The following is a 21,688-nucleotide window of genomic DNA, read 5'->3' as shown; positions in this document are numbered from 1 at the left end:
CTAAATTCTGTACCTTTGAGATAACCAACATCACAAAAAGAAAACTATGGCATAGGTTTCTGTGGGGATATAGCTCAGTGGTAGAGCATTCGACTGCAGATCGAGAGGTCCCTGGTTCAAATCCGGGTGTCCCCTTTGTTTATACCTTAAAATGTAGGGAACGCCATTCAAATGGGACATAAAAATGTGTGGCTTTTCAAAAGTCTAATAATTGATAGCTATTACTCATGTCAATTTGTAAAATTAGCCAACGCTATCTCTTAAACAATTAAGAGTACATACTACACTTTGTAAAGGAAGATATAAACTGCAAGCCCCGTGTGTTTTCCTGAAATATGATTATGAAAAAATAACCTTTTGAGGAAACTTTCAAGAAAGCCTGATAAGGTTAGAATAATATCCTTAAATTAAAAAAACATTAAGAAGACCAAAACATGGTTAAAAAATTAATATTAATACAAGTTAGTTTGACAAGACTTTTTGATAGCCATATTTAAGTTGATTGTACTTTTATCAAACCTATAAAAATCTTCACATGTTCATTTTTTATCACTTTATACAGTTTATTGATATCTGAAACTCCAGTCAAATAACAAAAGCAGACATTAATCATAAATGCATTCATTAACTTTTTTCCAAGTTATTATTCCAAAAATTAGTTTTACTGACTAAATTCGATACCTTTAAGATAACATACATTACAAAATAGAAAATATAGATCCAGGTTTCTATTAATACATTAAGAAGACAAAAACATTGACAAAAAATTAACATTAATACAATGTCGTTTGACCAGACTTTCTGATAGTCATATTTAAGATTATTGTACTTTTATCAAGCCTCTAAAACTCTTTCTATTTTCATGTATATTAATTCATACGTAGTTCACTGATATCTGAAACTCCAGGCAGACATAAAAGCAGAGATTAATCATAAATACATTCAAAAACAATTTCCCAAATTATCATTATTACATAAATTAGTTTCTATTAATACATTAAGAAGACAAAAACATTGACAAAAAATTAACATTAATACAATGTCGTTTGACCAGACTTTCTGATAGTCATATTTAAGATTATTGTACTTTTATCAAGCCTCTAAAACTCTTTCTATTTTCATGTATATTAATTCATAAGTAGTTCACTGATATCTGAAACTCCAGGCAGATATAAAAGCAGAGATTAATCATAAATACATTCAAAAACAATTTCCCAAATTATCATTATTACATAAATTAGTTTTTTCTGACTAAATTCTGTACCTTTGAGATAACCAACATCACAAAAAGAAAACTATGGCATAGGTTTCTGTGGGGATATAGCTCAGTGGTAGAGCATTCGACTGCAGATCGAGAGGTCCCTGGTTCAAATCTGGGTGTCCCCTTTGTTTATACCTAAAAATGTAGGGAACGCCATTCAAATGGGACATAAAAATGTGTGGCTTTTCAAAAGTCTAATAATTGATAGCTATTACTCATGTCAATTTGTAAAATTAGCCAACGCTATCTCTTAAACAATTAAGAGTACATACTACACTTTGTAAAGGAAGATATAAACTGCAAGCCCCGTGTGTTTTCCTGAAATATGATTATGAAAAAATAACCTTTTGAGGAAACTTTCAAGAAAGCCTGATAAGGTTAGAATAATATCCTTAAATTAAAAAAACATTAAGAAGACCAAAACATGGTTAAAAAATTAATATTAATACAAGTTAGTTTGACAAGACTTTTTGATAGCCATATTTAAGTTGATTGTACTTTTATCAAACCTATAAAAATCTTCACATGTTCATTTTTTATCACTTTATACAGTTTATTGATATCTGAAACTCCAGTCAAATATCAAAAGCAGACATTAATCATAAATGCATTCATTAACTTTTTTCCAAGTTATTATTCCAAAAATTAGTTTTACTGACTAAATTCGATACCTTTAAGATAACATACATTACAAAATAGAAAATATAGATCCAGGTTTCTATTAATACATTAAGAAGACAAAAACATTGACAAAAAATTAACATTAATACAATGTCGTTTGACCAGACTTTCTGATAGTCATATTTAAGATTATTGTACTTTTATCAAGCCTCTAAAACTCTTTCTATTTTCATGTATATTAATTCATAAGTAGTTCACTGATATCTGAAACTCCAGGCAGATATAAAAGCAGAGATTAATCATAAATACATTCAAAAACAATTTCCCAAATTATCATTATTACATAAATTAGTTTTTCTGACTAAATTCTGTACCTTTGAGATAACCAACATCACAAAAAGAAAACTATGGCATAGGTTTCTGTGGGGATATAGCTCAGTGGTAGAGCATTCGACTGCAGATCGAGAGGTCCCTGGTTCAAATCTGGGTGTCCCCTTTGTTTATACCTTAAAATGTAGGGAACGCCATTCAAATGGGACATAAAAATGTGTGGCTTTTCAAAAGTCTAATAATTGATAGCTATTACTCATGTCAATTTGTAAAATTAGCCAACGCTATCTCTTAAACAATTAAGAGTACATACTACACTTTGTAAAGGAAGATATAAACTGCAAGCCCCGTGTGTTTTCCTGAAATATGATTATGAAAAAATAACCTTTTGAGGAAACTTTCAAGAAAGCCTGATAAGGTTAGAATAATATCCTTAAATTAAAAAAACATTAAGAAGACCAAAACATGGTTAAAAAATTAATATTAATACAAGTTAGTTTGACAAGACTTTTTGATAAACAAACAAAAGGGTGGTGTGAGTGCTAGTCAGAAAAGGTTTCTGTGCTTAAATCCCTGATATGGTCTGATAAAATCTCCAATTACAGACTGTAAGATATAGAGGTGAGAATGGTGTGGGATAAGCGCTCCAGCTAAGTAGAGCCAACCAGATTATTATGCAAATAAAATGAAATAACAAGAGGACCCAATGGTACTAAAAAAAAGGATTTATATAGCAATTTAAGTGAATAACTGGTTAATGCATACAGAATATGTTAGCATATATTCAATTACATGGGATGCCAGCATCAATAACAATAAAACATACTAATCATATTAAAAAACATAAAAATACAGCAGATATAAAATTTCTAAAAGGTTCCCTGAGTGTGCCTTTAAGAATATATATGAATATGAATAAACTTGATAAAGGTAAATGGCTCTTAGCACAGTAAAGTTGACTCGACTAAATGTTACCAGTATTTTGTTTAAGCAGTGAGATATTTGATCACAGTATTCAGTGGAGGCGTCTGATCTGTTCAGCCGTTAGGAGTAACTGTGAGTAATGGATCGGGAGGTGCGACGTCACGTCACCTGACTATTGTATTCCTCCAATCCCTGTGATATGCTTAAGCACAACACGTTTGAAAATTGTATCCAATTCTTGATTTTAACAAAGTATAATTGGTTGTGTAATGGTTAGTATCAATACTTGCGAATGTCCAGTGTCCAAAAATCTGTCCAAGATCTTGATAAAGGCAGCTAACACTGCCGAAACGCGTAGATTTGCTTACTCCTGTTATTCTAGAATTTTTATATTGATAGTGTTACACTATACAGGTTCATCCCCATCTCTATGATTAATATAGAGGGAGGACATATGAATAATTCCTGTGTGCAACCAAGTACTCACTAAGGCTATTCAACTGCTGAATTGTTCTATTGGCGCAAAAACAGGTTCATTTCTATCTCCTTGAATCAACACTGAGATCGATGTATGAATAATTCCTGTGTGCCCTCCTGTCCCTTCCTTGCTCCCATCATAGCCCTAGTATACACTAAAAGTGAAAAAAACCAAGTGCTTAGGAGCTTCTTCAAAAAAGGACAAGTTTCATATTCCAGAACGGACAAAAAACCAAACGGATCAACACTTTACAGGATTCAGAGCTGCTGATAAAACAAACCGGTTTGAAAGATTTGGACAGATTTTTGGACACTGGACATTCGCAAGTATTGATACTAATCATTACACAACCAATTATACTTTGTTACAATCAAGAATTGGATACAATTTTCAAATGTGTTGTGCTTAAGCATATCACAGGGATTGGAGGAATACAATAGTCAGGTGACGTGACGTCACACCTCCCGATCCATTACTCACAGTTACTCCTAACGGCTGAACAGATCAGACGCCTCCACTGAATACTGTGATCAAATATCTCACTGCTTAAACAAAATACTGGTAACATTTAGTCGAGTCAACTTTACTGTGCTAAGAGCCATTTACCTTTATCAAGTTTATTCATATTCATATATATTCTTAAAGGCACACTCAGGGAACCTTTTAGAAATTTTATATCTGCTGTATTTTTATGTTTTTTAAAATGATTAGTATGTTTTCTTGTTATTGATGCCGGCATCCATGTAATTGAATATATGCTAACATATTCTGTATGCATTAACCAGTTATTCACTTAAATTGCTATATAAATCCTTTTTTTTTAGTACCATTGGGTCCTCTTGTTATTTCATTTTATTTGCATAATAATCTGGTTGGCTCTACTTAGCTGGAGCGCTTATCCCACACCATTCTCACCTCTAAGACTTTTTGATAGCCATATTTAAGTTGATTGTACTTTTATCAAACCTATAAAAATCTTCACATGTTCATTTTTTATCACTTTATACAGTTTATTGATATCTGAAACTCCAGTCAAAATAACAAAAGCAGACATTAATCATAAATGCATTCATTAACTTTTTTCCAAGTTATTATTCCAAAAATTAGTTTTACTGACTAAATTCGATACCTTTAAGATAACATACATTACAAAATAGAAAATATAGATCCAGGTTTCTATTAATACATTAAGAAGACAAAAACATTGACAAAAAATTAACATTAATACAATGTCGTTTGACCAGACTTTCTGATAGTCATATTTAAGATTATTGTACTTTTATCAAGCCTCTAAAACTCTTTCTATTTTCATGTATATTAATTCATACGTAGTTCACTGATATCTGAAACTCCAGGCAGATATAAAAGCAGAGATAAATCATAAATACATTCAAAAACAATTTCCCAAATTATCATTATTACATAAATTAGTTTTTCTGACTAAATTCTGTACCTTTGAGATAACCAACATCACAAAAAGAAAACTATGGCATAGGTTTCTGTGGGGATATAGCTCAGTGGTAGAGCATTCGACTGCAGATCGAGAGGTCCCTGGTTCAAATCCGGGTGTCCCCTTTGTTTATACCTTAAAATGTAGGGAACGCCATTCAAATGGGACATAAAAATGTGTGGCTTTTCAAAAGTCTAATAATTGATAGCTATTACTCATGTCAATTTGTAAAATTAGCCAACGCTATCTCTTAAACAATTAAGAGTACATACTACACTTTGTAAAGGAAAATATAAACTGCAAGCCCCGTGTGTTTTCCTGAAATATGATTATGAAAAAATAACCTTTTGAGGAAACTTTCAAGAAAGCCTGATAAGGTTAGAATAATATCCTTAAATTAAAAAAACATTAAGAAGACCAAAACATGGTTAAAAAATTAATATTAATACAAGTTAGTTTGACAAGACTTTTTGATAGCCATATTTAAGTTGATTGTACTTTTATCAAACCTATAAAAATCTTCACATGTTCATTTTTTATCACTTTATACAGTTTATTGATATCTGAAACTCCAGTCAAATATCAAAAGCAGACATTAATCATAAATGCATTCATTAACTTTTTTCCAAGTTATTATTCCAAAAATTAGTTTTACTGACTAAATTTGATACCTTTAAGATAACATACATTACAAAATAGAAAATATAGATCCAGGTTTCTATTAATACATTAAGAAGACAAAAACATTGACAAAAAATTAACATTAATACAATGTCGTTTGACCAGACTTTCTGATAGTCATATTTAAGATTATTGTACTTTTATCAAGCCTCTAAAACTCTTTCTATTTTCATGTATATTAATTCATACGTAGTTCACTGATATCTGAAACTCCAGGCAGACATAAAAGCAGAGATTAATCATAAATACATTCAAAAACAATTTCCCAAATTATCATTATTACATAAATTAGTTTTTCTGACTAAATTCTGTACCTTTGAGATAACCAACATCACAAAAAGAAAACTATGGCATAGGTTTCTGTGGGGATATAGCTCAGTGGTAGAGCATTCGACTGCAGATCGAGAGGTCCCTGGTTCAAATCCGGGTGTCCCCTTTGTTTATACCTTAAAATGTAGGGAACGCCATTCAAATGGGACATAAAAATGTGTGGCTTTTCAAAAGTCTAATAATTGATAGCTATTACTCATGTCAATTTGTAAAATTAGCCAACGCTATCTCTTAAACAATTAAGAGTACATACTACACTTTGTAAAGGAAAATATAAACTGCAAGCCCCGTGTGTTTTCCTGAAATATGATTATGAAAAAATAACCTTTTGAGGAAACTTTCAAGAAAGCCTGATAAGGTTAGAATAATATCCTTAAATTAAAAAAACATTAAGAAGACCAAAACATGGTTAAAAAATTAATATTAATACAAGTTAGTTTGACAAGACTTTTTGATAGCCATATTTAAGTTGATTGTACTTTTATCAAACCTATAAAAATCTTCACATGTTCATTTTTTATCACTTTATACAGTTTATTGATATCTGAAACTCCAGTCAAATATCAAAAGCAGACATTAATCATAAATGCATTCATTAACTTTTTTCCAAGTTATTATTCCAAAAATTAGTTTTACTGACTAAATTCGATACCTTTAAGATAACATACATTACAAAATAGAAAATATAGATCCAGGTTTCTATTAATACATTAAGAAGACAAAAACATTGACAAAAAATTAACATTAATACAATGTCGTTTGACCAGACTTTCTGATAGTCATATTTAAGATTATTGTACTTTTATCAAGCCTCTAAAACTCTTTCTATTTTCATGTATATTAATTCATACGTAGTTCACTGATATCTGAAACTCCAGGCAGATATAAAAGCAGAGATAAATCATAAATACATTCAAAAACAATTTCCCAAATTATCATTATTACATAAATTAGTTTTTCTGACTAAATTCTGTACCTTTGAGATAACCAACATCACAAAAAGAAAACTATGGCATAGGTTTCTGTGGGGATATAGCTCAGTGGTAGAGCATTCGACTGCAGATCGAGAGGTCCCTGGTTCAAATCCGGGTGTCCCCTTTGTTTATACCTTAAAATGTAGGGAACGCCATTCAAATGGGACATAAAAATGTGTGGCTTTTCAAAAGTCTAATAATTGATAGCTATTACTCATGTCAATTTGTAAAATTAGCCAACGCTATCTCTTAAACAATTAAGAGTACATACTACACTTTGTAAAGGAAAATATAAACTGCAAGCCCCGTGTGTTTTCCTGAAATATGATTATGAAAAAATAACCTTTTGAGGAAACTTTCAAGAAAGCCTGATAAGGTTAGAATAATATCCTTAAATTAAAAAAACATTAAGAAGACCAAAACATGGTTAAAAAATTAATATTAATACAAGTTAGTTTGACAAGACTTTTTGATAGCCATATTTAAGTTGATTGTACTTTTATCAAACCTATAAAAATCTTCACATGTTCATTTTTTATCACTTTATACAGTTTATTGATATCTGAAACTCCAGTCAAATATCAAAAGCAGACATTAATCATAAATGCATTCATTAACTTTTTTCCAAGTTATTATTCCAAAAATTAGTTTTACTGACTAAATTCGATACCTTTAAGATAACATACATTACAAAATAGAAAATATAGATCCAGGTTTCTATTAATACATTAAGAAGACAAAAACATTGACAAAAAATTAACATTAATACAATGTCGTTTGACCAGACTTTCTGATAGTCATATTTAAGATTATTGTACTTTTATCAAGCCTCTAAAACTCTTTCTATTTTCATGTATATTAATTCATACGTAGTTCACTGATATCTGAAACTCCAGGCAGACATAAAAGCAGAGATTAATCATAAATACATTCAAAAACAATTTCCCAAATTATCATTATTACATAAATTAGTTTTTCTGACTAAATTCTGTACCTTTGAGATAACCAACATCACAAAAAGAAAACTATGGCATAGGTTTCTGTGGGGATATAGCTCAGTGGTAGAGCATTCGACTGCAGATCGAGAGGTCCCTGGTTCAAATCCGGGTGTCCCCTTTGTTTATACCTTAAAATGTAGGGAACGCCATTCAAATGGGACATAAAAATGTGTGGCTTTTCAAAAGTCTAATAATTGATAGCTATTACTCATGTCAATTTGTAAAATTAGCCAACGCTATCTCTTAAACAATTAAGAGTACATACTACACTTTGTAAAGGAAGATATAAACTGCAAGCCCCGTGTGTTTTCCTGAAATATGATTATGAAAAAATAACCTTTTGAGGAAACTTTCAAGAAAGCCTGATAAGGTTAGAATAATATCCTTAAATTAAAAAAACATTAAGAAGACCAAAACATGGTTAAAAAATTAATATTAATACAAGTTAGTTTGACAAGACTTTTTGATAGCCATATTTAAGTTGATTGTACTTTTATCAAACCTATAAAAATCTTCACATGTTCATTTTTTATCACTTTATACAGTTTATTGATATCTGAAACTCCAGTCAAATATCAAAAGCAGACATTAATCATAAATGCATTCATTAACTTTTTTCCAAGTTATTATTCCAAAAATTAGTTTTACTGACTAAATTCGATACCTTTAAGATAACATACATTACAAAATAGAAAATATAGATCCAGGTTTCTATTAATACATTAAGAAGACAAAAACATTGACAAAAAATTAACATTAATACAATGTCGTTTGACCAGACTTTCTGATAGTCATATTTAAGATTATTGTACTTTTTATCAAGCCTCTAAAACTCTTTCTATTTTCATGTATATTAATTCATACGTAGTTCACTGATATCTGAAACTCCAGGCAGACATAAAATCAGAGATTAATGATAAATACATTCAAAACAATTTCCCGGGGGGCGGAGCTAGCCATCAAAGGAGTAAGACGTGTCCTGATAGAGCTCCTGATTATTTATGCTTTAAAACAGCCTTTAATTATGTAATTTATTACAAAAAGCTATGAGCACTAAGATTTTCAAAGGATAACCCCACTTATTGAACTCAGAGATCGACCAGAAGAGCAGAAAATTTCAGAAGATTCAGTACTTTGACCTGAGGATAACCACGCGGTATTATACACCACGGTCTGGGGAGCTATGGAACAATGTGGATTATAAGCAGCAATAACTTTATGAAGCAGCAGCTCTACTCCTATACACTACAATATCGCTCAGTATATATACCCATAACACTATTTAGTGAGTCTTGTATACCATTGTAGAGCGAATTTATGCCCAAAATGGCGGAGATCATCCTACTCTTGCATCAGCTGGGAGACAAGCTCGACACGCAATTCCTCTTACTAAGGGCAGAACTTATCTCTGATCGGAGTCCTGCGAGAGAGGAGAGTGGATTTAGCGAGAGGAGGTCACAGTGTATAAATAACCTCAGTTGCATAAAATCAGCCGGCCCTTCCTCATTAACACTGCGTGGACCCGAAAACAGCTGTGATCTGATTTTCCCGTGCACGGGACGCTCACCATTCTGCTTGTTTGGACAGTGATGTCCGGTCGCCACGGCAGTCATCTGCCCAGTAGAGAGACCCGCTTTATGCTCCGGTGGCGGTAGAAGTTCAGAGGAACTGGGGGTTACAACTAATCCTGTGGCGTATAGTGCCGATAGTGACATTTTTGACAGCTTTCTAGCTGTTGGAGCTGAACCGCTGGAATCCAGACAATTAAAAGACTCTGGTAATTCACAACGTGAATGGCAAGCAACCTGGAGAGTTATCGGGGACATGGTTGGATACCTTGCAGGACTTTATGTTTCCCTTCTTTCTGAGTCCGGTGTCGGCCGTACCTACCCATATACCCCGCGCACTTTGAAGTTTCATGTACCGGTGGGACTTAGAACTGGAGTGGGGTAAACATTTCATGGCTGCCTTGATACCACAAATGCCCAGCTCTTGCTGGCTTGTGGTTGGATCTACAGCAACTAAGTGGTCTCTTGTGATTTATGTTTAATGCTTGTGGAAGACCTTTCCTTTGTCATTATTATGCTATGCTTTTAGACTCTAAATATGTTCACAGTACGTTGTTTTATTTGATTCTGTGCATCTGTCATAGCAACTGCTCCCCGCAACATACAGTTTTCAGGTTGATTGCTGTTTAACTTGTTCAGCAGGTTCCCTGATGGGAATCCTATCGTTTGTATTGATTAGTATATGGGGATATGTAGTTCTTCAACAGGTCACATGACCTATATGTACACTTTAGTTTGTTTCATGCAGCGTAGGGTGATTACTATAGTGAGTCTCAATATTGCTCCCACGCAACTTTACGTTAGTTTTCAGGTAGCTGTTAGAGAACTTCCTATTGCTAGGTATTAGCGGTTTAGACATCATGCAGCATGTTTACTTATGACAGTATAAGACCCAGGATACCTTATCATATCTATATGACCTTGCCATGTAATAAACTCTTTTATGTTTAAGTTCACCTCAGCTCTCCAATAGTTAAGACCTATCTTATTTATATCCCCATATAGAGCGCACTTCCTATCTGCATATGTACTAAAGGCTCTTGTTGAAACCCTGAATTATGAGCAGCTGGTGGACAGTTTAGGTAGAAAGTTTTCTATATAAATCGATTAGATTACCCCTTTAATCTCCTAGGGATCCCTAAATACTACATATAGTCAAGGTACCTTAACTGTGCATTATAAACAATTAGCATGTATTAGCAAGCTAGGTACTGACAACCACCCCATCTAAATGCAGTCTAACTGCTAGCCAGATTACTGATATTACCCATGGAGGTATAATGGTGCTATATTTCATGGTTTACCTTATTTATAGAAACCCAGTACATATTAAAGCTTTAGCCGTTTGTAAAATCTGTACATGTGTGACATTTAGTTTCAACACTATAGATACAGGGAATCTCCCTTACAAAACTCCCACTATATAGTTATAGCTTCTAGACATGTTCCTACATAGTGGTAAGTGATTAGCCCCTGGTACTACCAGTATCCTTCCACATTTCAGCAGAGATTTGAATTACTAATGTGGTTTACACATAATTATATTTTTAAGTGGATGTCCTATAGGAGATTCTCCTTTGGCTGGGGTTACTCTAGTGGTTGTACGGTTGTAGATTAGACTACTTATACCTCTGAGTGGAGCATATGTCATGTACACATGTGTTCCAATTGTTATTGTTGAAATTCTGTTTATCAGGCAGTTAGTGAATGTCTAGGATAGCAAGTTCCCTATATATACTGGGTTATTCCTTTAGCCTTTTTGAGAGTCCTTAATATTGCATATAGTTAAAGTTTTATAGTGGTGTATTTTATAAATTACTTATACCTCTTCTTAAAACATATGTCCTGTACACATCTGTTCCAAGTGTTATGGTTTAAATCCTGGTTAACAGGCAGTTAGTGAATATATTAGATAAAAAGTTCCCTATATATACTGACTGGGTTACTCCTTTAACCTTTTTGAGAGTCCAAAATATTACATATAGCCACAGTATTATAGTTGTATATTCTATAACTATCTATAAATCAGTCTGCAGCTGTACATATAAGCTTTTAATTTAGAGTAAGCATTGAGACACTAGCACTAACAGTATTATGGTATCATTTTATATTGTTATCCCTGCTCTTATGTTATTTTATAGCTAGGTAGTAGTTGCCTGTATTGCTTAATACAGCTCAGGAGGGATTTCCTTAAATCAGCACTATTTTACACGTTGATAAGGATTTGCCCTTTATTATTTGTGTTTTCCTAGTAAGCCTCACATATATATATGATACTGTTATTGTAATGGTGGATGTCCAGATTTGTGATGTTCATAGGGACAAGGCTCTTTTTTTAGCTGGTTATGGACACACCCTGTTACATGCTTGTCTCGCTGTCTATAACTAAAAGCTGCAAGTATCCACTAGCAATGTTCAAGTTCATAGTTAGCTCTCTATAGATAGCCCATATTTCCTAAATATTGTGAAGTTATCTCTTTTCCTTTGGGCCTTCAGTTTGCTGGATAAACTGAGGATGCTCTTGTCTCCCACAATCTTTACTCCAGCTAGATAGCTTATTTCTTTTTTACACACAGAGAGCAGTCCTACTCCCTATTAGTAAGCAGGGTATATTTTTTGAGGATGATAGGATCCATTTACAGATGCTGTTGGGCCGTGTCTACTGGGAAAGCACGGTCCAGCATATAAGTTTTTCAAAAGCCCTGAGATCCTACTCCATTCCATTTCACATCGCCCTGTAGTTTACATTCTTAAGACAAATTATCTGGCTCCGCCCCCCCCCTTTCCCTTCCCCTCTCCCCTATCCCCCCGTTATGAGCGGCTCTTGCCCGCTGCATCCCTCATCCCCCTATATACACAGGCCTATGGGAGGCCTGATAAATGCCAGCTCCCTTCCTCTCACTATTTTCAGCGTATAGAATACCCCTCATTTGAGAGTAGGGACCACTAGTTACCTGTATTATAAAACTGAGACTTCATTTCTATATGCCCCAGTCACACATGTTTTGATCTCAATGTGCGCATTCTGTATTTAAGGTCATAAAGTCGGTGCTATAATTTACGTCAAATGTTATCTCTCTGTTCTCAACCTTGATATCTTTCATATCTTTGACTCCTATTATTATATAAATATTGAAACTCTATTGTCTAGATAATATTTTAACAAATCCTATATTAGCACATCAATGTTTAAATTCTTATGTACCTTTCATATGTGATTTGTAACAGTTATTTTTCTTTTTGTATTTGTCTTGTGCTGGGACTCACTCCCTTTTCTGTTACTTTTATCCATTGTCTCAATAAAAAATTATTTAAAAAAAAAAAAAAAAAAAAAAAAACAATTTCCCAAATTATCATTATTACATAAATTTGTTTTTCTGACTAAATTCTGTACCTTTGAGATAACCAACATCACAAAAAAAAACTATGGCATAGGTTTCTGTGGGGATATAGCTCAGTGGTAGAGCATTCGACTGCAGATTGAGAGGTCCCTGGTTCAAATCCGGGTGTCCCCTTTGTTTATACCTCCTAAAATGTTTTGAACGCCATTCAAATGGGACATAAAAATGTGTGGCTTTTCAAAAGTCTAATAATTGATAGCTATTACTCATGTCAATTTGTAAAATTAGCCAACGCTATCTCTTAAACAATTAAGAGTACATACTACACTTTGTAAAGGAAGATATAGGGCTCCATGTACTAAGCTGTCTGCGAGGTCTTCGTCACTATTTCCGTCTAAATTTCTGCGTGCAGATTAATAACCGTATGTACTATCCCACAAATCCATTGAAAACCTTATATTAACAAACGTCGAGCGAACTTGCCCGCAAATCTTGAATTCTCGTCTTTTTTGTAGCTAGAAAATACTTGCTCGACATAAATCTCGCACAAAACAGTAATTACTAAACTATCTATTTATACGCTCGTGAATTTATCCGCACCTACCTCGTTAAAAATCCCTCGCCAGCTAATAGGTGGCGAGCACCATAATAAACAATAGGGTCTATCAGATCAACGCCTACAACTGATTTAAAAGAGGTGTACAACTGAATGGTTACTCACTGTTGATCCTGTTAGCCATTATGGAGACACTTCTTCAACTTTATATTATTCGTCTGATGCAAATGAGGGGTAGAAGGCAAATTCGTCAACCTGATGCCCCAAATCCGGTTCGAAGAAGGCGATTACGAGTACAGCGGGTATTCCTTCCTCGGGTTCCTTTAGATGCCCTTTCCGATCGAGAGGTTATTCAAAGGTTCCGTCTGGATCGACATTCAATATTGTCTTTATATGCTCAAATAGCACATTTTCTAGAGCCTGTGACGGCTCGTTCAAGGGCCATTCCCGGAATACTCAAGTTTCTTGCTGCCTTGCACTTTTTTGCCACCGGATCATTTCAGGCAGTGTCCAGCGTCATCATTGGTTTCAGTCAGTCTGCCTTTTCTCGTCATCTTTCCAAGTTATCGATGCACTCATGCATATATTCCCCGAATATGTTTGTCTACCATCTACCACAGAAGAGTGGCAATCGATAAAGTCGCAATTCTACAGTGTGGCTGGAATGCCAAATGTTCTTGGGGCAATAGACTGTACCCATATTGCAGTTCGACCGCCACGGTTACGGGAGGAGATTTACCGCAACCGAAAGTCCTGCCATTCCTTGAATGTACAGATGGTTTGTGACCCCAAAATGAGAATAATCAGCGTGAGATCAAATTACCCTGGCTCCTGCCATGACGCTTATATCCTGCGGCAGACTGGACTGTACCAAAAATTCGAGAATGGGGAAATGCCAGAGGGATGGTTATTAGGTAAGCTTGAATTGAACTAAAAAAAAATTTTTTAAGGATTTTTAAAGAGCATGTAATTTTAAACGACTTTCAAATTGACTTTTTATTCTTTTTATATCACTTGCTGAAAATCATATCTAGATATATGCTCAATAGCTGCCGATTGGTTGCTGCACCTAGAGGCCTTGTGTGATTGGCTCACACATGTGCATTGCTATTTTTTCAACAAAGGATATATAAATAAATTTAAAAAAAACACATTATATAATTAAATTTTTAATTTGTTACTATAAATTTAAACTAATTTGACGCTAGCCTCAATAACTAATAAAAATTATTTTGTCTTTTTGGAATGACTTACATCAATATTTTTTTTTTTAATTACAGGGGATGCCGGTTACCCTTGCTATGAATGGCTTCTGACACCCTATAATAACCCCAACTCCGGAAACATATTCGTTTTAATGAAGCACACAAGAGCACAAGGGTGTCATTGAAAGGACTTTTGGATTGTTGAAAATGAGGTTCCGATGTCTGGACAGATCTGGCGGTGCAATGCAGTATTCTACAGAAAAAGTAGCAAGAATCATCTTAGTTTGCTGTGTCTTGCATAATATTGCCACCAAAAGAGGATGCCCCATTGATGACGATATTGCCATGCCTTTTAATGACTTTCCAGAAGAAATTTTCAGAGAAAACATAAATAGACGTGGCATGGCCACAAGGGATATGGTTTCTAACCAATATTTTGACAATTGATCTTTCTCGACCAATTTTTTCCTCTTGTATGCAAATTGTGTTCTGCAGTTATGTGTTATTTTTTTTCAAATAAAATTTGTGTGCAACATCATCATATTGTTATTTCTTTGTAGCCCTTTTTCTAAACAAACCTTATTTGCATTGGTCACACCCAAAAAATACATGAAACAGAATTTTTTTTAATGAAAATAATATAACAATTTATTTTAAGTTCAAAAGGCAACAAGAATAAGAATTATAACTATTTCTATCCTAATACAACTAATATATTTACATAACTAAAAAAGTTCAACATTTATCTATTCAAAATGTTACATATTAGACTTACTATTCTACATTTAACCAGTGATTTTGTTACATAGTAATTGTATCAAATATAAATGAATCACAAAATTTGAGAATATATATATTAGTAGTGTTATCTGTGGTCAATAACCTAGGATATAGTGATGTACTAAAAAACCAATTATCCATGACGATATATTTATATCGTCATTGTTCATTCCTCATGCAAAATTTATCGTTCCAACAGAAATTTAATATAATTCTTGTTATTAATGGTTAGTCGGATCAACAATATTATTAATGTTACATTGTATTAGAAAAATAAAGATTCAACAAAAAATAATGCTACATTGTAAAAATAGTCATGCGTCAATTTGATTGACAAGTATAGTTGTGACGTCAGATACTAACATGTCGCTAACGGAGCCTTTCACAGCTGGAGAAATAGTCATTCTGGTATATGCAATGGAACGATATTTTCCTCATCGTATGGGAGGAGTTCGATTGGTAAAGCAGGACAGTCGTGATCATATTATATACGAAATGATAAGAAGGATGTATAGAGTATCAAAGATAAAAAGGACAAGACGTCAATGCCTAAGAAAGTACAGCGATTTGAGGCGTAGGGAAACTAAGTATTACAATTCAATTAAACGACTAATAAGAAACTGTAAGCATAAATGTTTAGTGTTACTGATAGTAATAAGTTTCAATTGTAAACGTTATTGATAGTAAGTCCAATAACTGCGTCATCTTTTACCTTTCACCATTGATTTATTTGCAATAATAGTAGGAACAAGGGACAACACATTTGACTTTCAGTATTCTGTTAAAACTTTTCTATCTGAACATTGAAAGACAAAAATTATGTTCATTGTTCCTTTAGCTTTAATAGACTGTTATTTAATTTTTAGCACCTTGTTTATAGTATCTTATTTTTTTTCTAAAGGTATTCACCTTTAAGTAAGCTATATACTTGTTGATTAAACTAGAATGTACTGTCTAATAAGCATTAAATTAATAATATTGACATCAAGATATCTCAAAATCCAATTTTACATTGATAATAGCATTCGATAATCGATTTAATCATATATTTTTAGTATTATTAATCAAGAAAATGTTTGTTTTTAGTATATCTTCAACTTGCATATATGAAATGAAAATTAACATCTATTAATCATTACAACTATAAAAATAAAGTCAATTTTTACAAACAGATATGAAAAAATCAAAATCAAAAACTCAAAAAATTCCACGTTATTTACGAGAAATAAGGATTGAAACGCCAAATAGTGGGATCACTTCACCACCCCTTCCTTTGACACTTATGGACATACCAATGACTCCCAAAAATAACAGAGCAGTGAAAAAAAGGCTGTCAACACTCAAAAAGGTACATAACGATAGAACAGGGTTAACAAGGTTTTATAAATTGTAAATAAAATAACTAATAATTAAAAAAAAATTATGTTTAATAATCGAATGCACATTTAGATATCCCTGGATGTTCTTATGAAGAAATTCCATCCGTTGAAAAAGAACATAATTATTATTTTGATCTTGAGGTCGATGAGCCATGCCCAAAAGATGATGATACTAATCTTGGAAGAGGTATTAGAATCTTTGTTTTTTAGGGAAGTGAAATATTGAAAAAATAATGTAATATTAACTTTAATTTTTTATATATTTATAAAAAGGTCAATCTTTGGACAAAGCGGTACAAGTGGAAATAGAATTGGATGGCATGGTATACGCAACAAGTAATGATATTGGACAAAACATGGTTCCTCCTAAAAAAAATCTGATAGACAAAGGTATTTTATTTAGTTACCTTTGGCAAAAATCGAATAATTGTAAAAACAATAAATTAAAAAGTTACATTTTTTTTTATTTATTTTACTTTAGCCTCTGGTTCAAGCGATGTTTACACATTAGAGGAAAAAATTGTGCAGACAGAAAATGATATGGATATCCTACCTCCCAAAGAAAATGAAGGTATATACAGATATCAATATATTATTTCTATTTTGTTATGTGATTAATATGTGAATTTAATTTATTTTTATTTATTTTAAGGTATAGAAGTTTTTGAAGAAAAAATCGATGAAAGCACACAAACTTTTTTGGATGATTACTTCAAAATTAAATTGGCAAAAATTAGGTCTACAATGGGAATGTTGATGGAGCAAGTTGATTTTTTGTACAAGAAATATGGCATTTAGTTTTTTTTTTAAATAAATCTTTTAAAGCACTTTCTATATTTTGTTTTGAAAAAAAAAATTTAAACATTTTGAAACATCCAAAAAATAAGGGATGATGATTGTTTGGTATAAAAATCGAATTTTTTTTTTGTTTTTTTTTACCATTTCATATAAAAAAATATATTTTAAGCAATAAAAAAAATTTTCAATAAAAAAAAAATTTGATTGATTCTTTTTATTTAAATTTTAATAAAAAACCAAAAATTATTTGTAAAAATATTAATGGAACTCGAAAATAGAAATATATTTTGAACAAAAATATAAAATAAATTAAAAAGTGCAACATCAAAAACAGTATAAACTTAAGTTATTAATACAATTAATAAAGATGTCTATCACTACTGTCCTGGCCTATTGGGTTCAGAAGGACCCTGTCTTTCTCGAATAATGGACAGGAGAGAATTCATTGTTTGTTCTGCTAGGCGTAATGAATGGTTTATCTGTTCGTTGTGCTCCTCGTCCATTCGCCTCTGCCAATCAAACCTCTCTCTGTCTAACTGCAATTGTCTTTCTGCTAATGATGCACTTCGGTCCAGGTGTGCGATTATAGCATTCTGTAACTCTCTATGATCCACCCTATATTGTCTAGCAAGAGAGATCATTTCATTGAGACAGACATCATCCACTTCTTCAATTTCATTGTTGCCAGGTACCACTGGTCTTTCATTAGATTGTGGTTCTGCTGGCTGTACATTTCCTTGAATTGTTGGTTCTTGTACTTCGGATTCATCAGGGACAGGTTGATGGATCTCCATTGGTTGTGCATCCATGATATCATCCAAAAATTCTGGGGTCTCACTTCCATGATCCCTGGATTGAAGTTCCTCCTCCTCAGGTCTTTCTGGTTGTACAGCAACCAGGTTTAAGATTACCTCCCTCGATGACTCTTCTGTATCTGTGATAATTAAAAAGAAAAAAATAAATATATATGAATATATTAAGATATTAATATCTATATAAAAATATAATGTATATATATATATAAATATATATATCTTAAAAAAAAAAAAATATATATATATCAATAAACAATATTTTAAATTTCTTTTTTAATGATTTTTGTTCATAAAAAACTAAACTACTAACTAAATATTTAGTAGCAGCTGTCAAGATGTACTATGGAAAAAAAGGCAGCACTCACTGGTCATTTGTAACTAAAATTCAGCTGTTCATAACACAAAATTAAATAATCTTTCATGTTTTTTTTTTTTAGAAAATTAAATGAAGCTTTTGTATTATTAAATGCTCATTTTAATTTCAAATGACGAGTGATTGATGCCTTTTTATGATCTAAAATTGTAAATATATCTATGTGTGGCTTTTCAAAAGTCTAATAATTGATAGCTATTACTCATGTCAATTTGTAAAATTAGCCAACGCTATCTCTTAAACAATTAAGAGTACATACTACACTTTGTAAAGGAAGATATAAACTGCAAGCCCTGTGTGTTTTCCTGAAATATGATTATGAAAAAATAACCTTTTGAGGAAACTTTCAAGAAAGCCTGATAAGGTTAGAATAATATCCTTAAATTAAAAAAACATTAAGAAGACCAAAACATGGTTAAAAAATTAATATTAATACAAGTTAGTTTGACAAGACTTTTTGATAGCCATATTTAAGTTGATTGTACTTTTATCAAACCTATAAAAATCTTCACATGTTCATTTTTTATCACTTTATACAGTTTATTGATATCTGAAACTCCAGTCAAATATCAAAAGCAGACATTAATCATAAATGCATTCATTAACTTTTTTCCAAGTTATTATTCCAAAAATTAGTTTTACTGACTAAATTCGATACCTTTAAGATAACATACATTACAAAATAGAAAATATAGATCCAGGTTTCTATTAATACATTAAGAAGACAAAAACATTGACAAAAAATTAACATTAATACAATGTCGTTTGACCAGACTTTCTGATAGTCATATTTAAGATTATTGTACTTTTATCAAGCCTCTAAAACTCTTTCTATTTTCATGTATATTAATTCATACGTAGTTCACTGATATCTGAAACTCCAGGCAGACATAAAAGCAGAGATTAATCATAAATACATTCAAAAACAATTTCCCAAATTATCATTATTATATAAATTAGTTTTTCTGACTAAATTCTGTACCTTTGAGATAACCAACATCACAAAAAGAAAACTATGGCATAGGTTTCTGTGGGGATATAGCTCAGTGGTAGAGCATTCGACTGCAGATCGAGAGGTCCCTGGTTCAAATCCGGGTGTCCCCTTTGTTTATACCTCCTAAAATGTAGTGAACGCCATTCAAATGGGACATAAAAATGTGTGGCTTTTCAAAAGTCTAATAATTGATAGCTATTACTCATGTCAATTTGTAAAATTAGCCAACGCTATCTCTTAAACAATTAAGAGTACATACTACACTTTGTAAAGGAAAATATAAACTGCAAGCCCCGTGTGTTTTCCTGAAATATGATTATGAAAAAATAACCTTTTGAGGAAACTTTCAAGAAAGCCTGATAAGGTTAGAATAATATCCTTAAACTAAAAAAACATTAAGAAAAAAAAATGTCTGATAAGGTTAGAATAATATCCTTAAATTAAAAAAAAATTAAGAAGACCAAAACATGGTTTAAAAATTAATATTAATACAAGTTAGTTTGACAAGACTTTTTGATAGCCATATTTAAGTTGATTGTACTTTTATCAAACCTATAAAAATCTTCACATGTTCATTTTTTATCACTTTATACAGTTTATTGATATCTGAAACTCCAGTCAAATATCAAAAGCAGACATTAATCATAAATGCATTCATTAACTTTTTTCCAAGTTATTATTCCAAAAATTAGTTTTACTGACTAAATTCGATACCTTTAAGATAACATACATTACAAAATAGAAAATATAGATACAGGTTTCTATTAATACATTAAGAAGACAAAAACATTGACAAAAAATTAACATTAATACAATGTCGTTTGACCAGACTTTCTGATAGTCATATTTAAGATTATTGTACTTTTATCAAGCCTCTAAAACTCTTTCTATTTTCATGTATATTAATTCATACGTAGTTCACTGATATCTGAAACTCCAGGCAGACATAAAAGCAGAGATTAATCATAAATACATTCAAAAACAATTTCCCAAATTATCATTATTACATAAATTAGTTTTTCTGACTAAATTCTGTACCTTTGAGATAACCAACATCACAAAAAGAAAACTATGGCATAGGTTTCTGTGGGGATATAGCTCAGTGGTAGAGCATTCGACTGCAGATCGAGAGGTCCCCGGTTCAAATCCGGGTGTCCCCTTTGTTTATACCTTAAAATGTAGGGAACGCCATTCAAATGGGACATAAAAATGTGTGGCTTTTCAAAAGTCTAATAATTGAGAGCTATTACTCATGTCATAAATTAGTTTTTCTGACTAAATTCTGTACCTTTGAGATAACCAACATCACAAATAGAAAACGATGGCATGGGGTTCTGTGGGGATATAGCTCAGTGGTAGAGCATTCGACTGCAGATCGAGAGGTCCCCGGTTCAAATCCGGTTGTTCCCTTTGTTTATATCTTAAAATGTAGGGAACGCCATTCAAATGGGACATAAAAATGTGTGGCTTTTCAAAAGTCTAATAATTGATAGCTATTACTCATGTCAATTTGTAAAATTAGCCAACCCTATCTCTTAAACAATTAAGAGTACATACTACACTTTGTAAAGGAAGATATAAACTGCAAGCCCTGTGTGATTTCCTGAAATATGATTATGAAAAAATAACCTTTTGAGGAAACTTTCAAGAAAGTCTGATAAGGTTAGAATAATATCCCTAAATTAAAAAAACATTAAGAAGACCAAAACATGGTTAAAAAATTAATAATAATACAAGTTAGTTTGACAAGACTTTTTGATAGCCATATTTAAGTTGATTGTACTTTTATCAAACCTATAAAAATCTTCACATGTTCATTTTTTATCACTTTA

At 32.2% G+C, this 21,688-nt stretch overlaps 10 non-coding genes across 10 annotated transcripts; all 10 read left to right on the top strand.

Annotated features, from left to right (window-relative positions):
• Positions 1–63: 63 nt before the first annotated feature.
• Positions 64–135, top strand: TRNAC-GCA (transfer RNA cysteine (anticodon GCA)). Its single transcript has one exon. It is a non-coding gene; the product is annotated as a tRNA-Cys (tRNA).
• A 1,179-nt stretch (positions 136–1,314) lies between these two features.
• On the top strand, positions 1,315–1,386 carry TRNAC-GCA (transfer RNA cysteine (anticodon GCA)). The gene has a single exon. It is a non-coding gene; the product is annotated as a tRNA-Cys (tRNA).
• A 920-nt stretch (positions 1,387–2,306) lies between these two features.
• Positions 2,307–2,378, top strand: TRNAC-GCA (transfer RNA cysteine (anticodon GCA)). The gene has a single exon. It is a non-coding gene; the product is annotated as a tRNA-Cys (tRNA).
• Positions 2,379–5,117: 2,739 nt separating this feature from the next.
• On the top strand, positions 5,118–5,189 carry TRNAC-GCA (transfer RNA cysteine (anticodon GCA)). The gene has a single exon. It is a non-coding gene; the product is annotated as a tRNA-Cys (tRNA).
• Positions 5,190–6,109: 920 nt separating this feature from the next.
• On the top strand, positions 6,110–6,181 carry TRNAC-GCA (transfer RNA cysteine (anticodon GCA)). Its single transcript has one exon. It is a non-coding gene; the product is annotated as a tRNA-Cys (tRNA).
• Positions 6,182–7,101: 920 nt separating this feature from the next.
• On the top strand, positions 7,102–7,173 carry TRNAC-GCA (transfer RNA cysteine (anticodon GCA)). The gene has a single exon. It is a non-coding gene; the product is annotated as a tRNA-Cys (tRNA).
• Positions 7,174–8,093: 920 nt separating this feature from the next.
• Positions 8,094–8,165, top strand: TRNAC-GCA (transfer RNA cysteine (anticodon GCA)). Its single transcript has one exon. It is a non-coding gene; the product is annotated as a tRNA-Cys (tRNA).
• Positions 8,166–13,058: 4,893 nt separating this feature from the next.
• TRNAC-GCA (transfer RNA cysteine (anticodon GCA)) lies at positions 13,059–13,130 on the top strand. The gene has a single exon. It is a non-coding gene; the product is annotated as a tRNA-Cys (tRNA).
• Positions 13,131–19,894: 6,764 nt separating this feature from the next.
• TRNAC-GCA (transfer RNA cysteine (anticodon GCA)) lies at positions 19,895–19,966 on the top strand. The gene has a single exon. It is a non-coding gene; the product is annotated as a tRNA-Cys (tRNA).
• A 978-nt stretch (positions 19,967–20,944) lies between these two features.
• Positions 20,945–21,016, top strand: TRNAC-GCA (transfer RNA cysteine (anticodon GCA)). The gene has a single exon. It is a non-coding gene; the product is annotated as a tRNA-Cys (tRNA).
• The last annotated feature ends 672 nt before the right edge of the window (positions 21,017–21,688 follow it).

Source organism: Bombina bombina, unplaced genomic scaffold (assembly GCF_027579735.1).
Source record: "Bombina bombina isolate aBomBom1 unplaced genomic scaffold, aBomBom1.pri scaffold_527, whole genome shotgun sequence".
Taxonomy (NCBI): Eukaryota; Metazoa; Chordata; class Amphibia; order Anura; family Bombinatoridae; genus Bombina; species Bombina bombina.
This window is presented reverse-complemented; position numbering and strand designations above follow the sequence as displayed.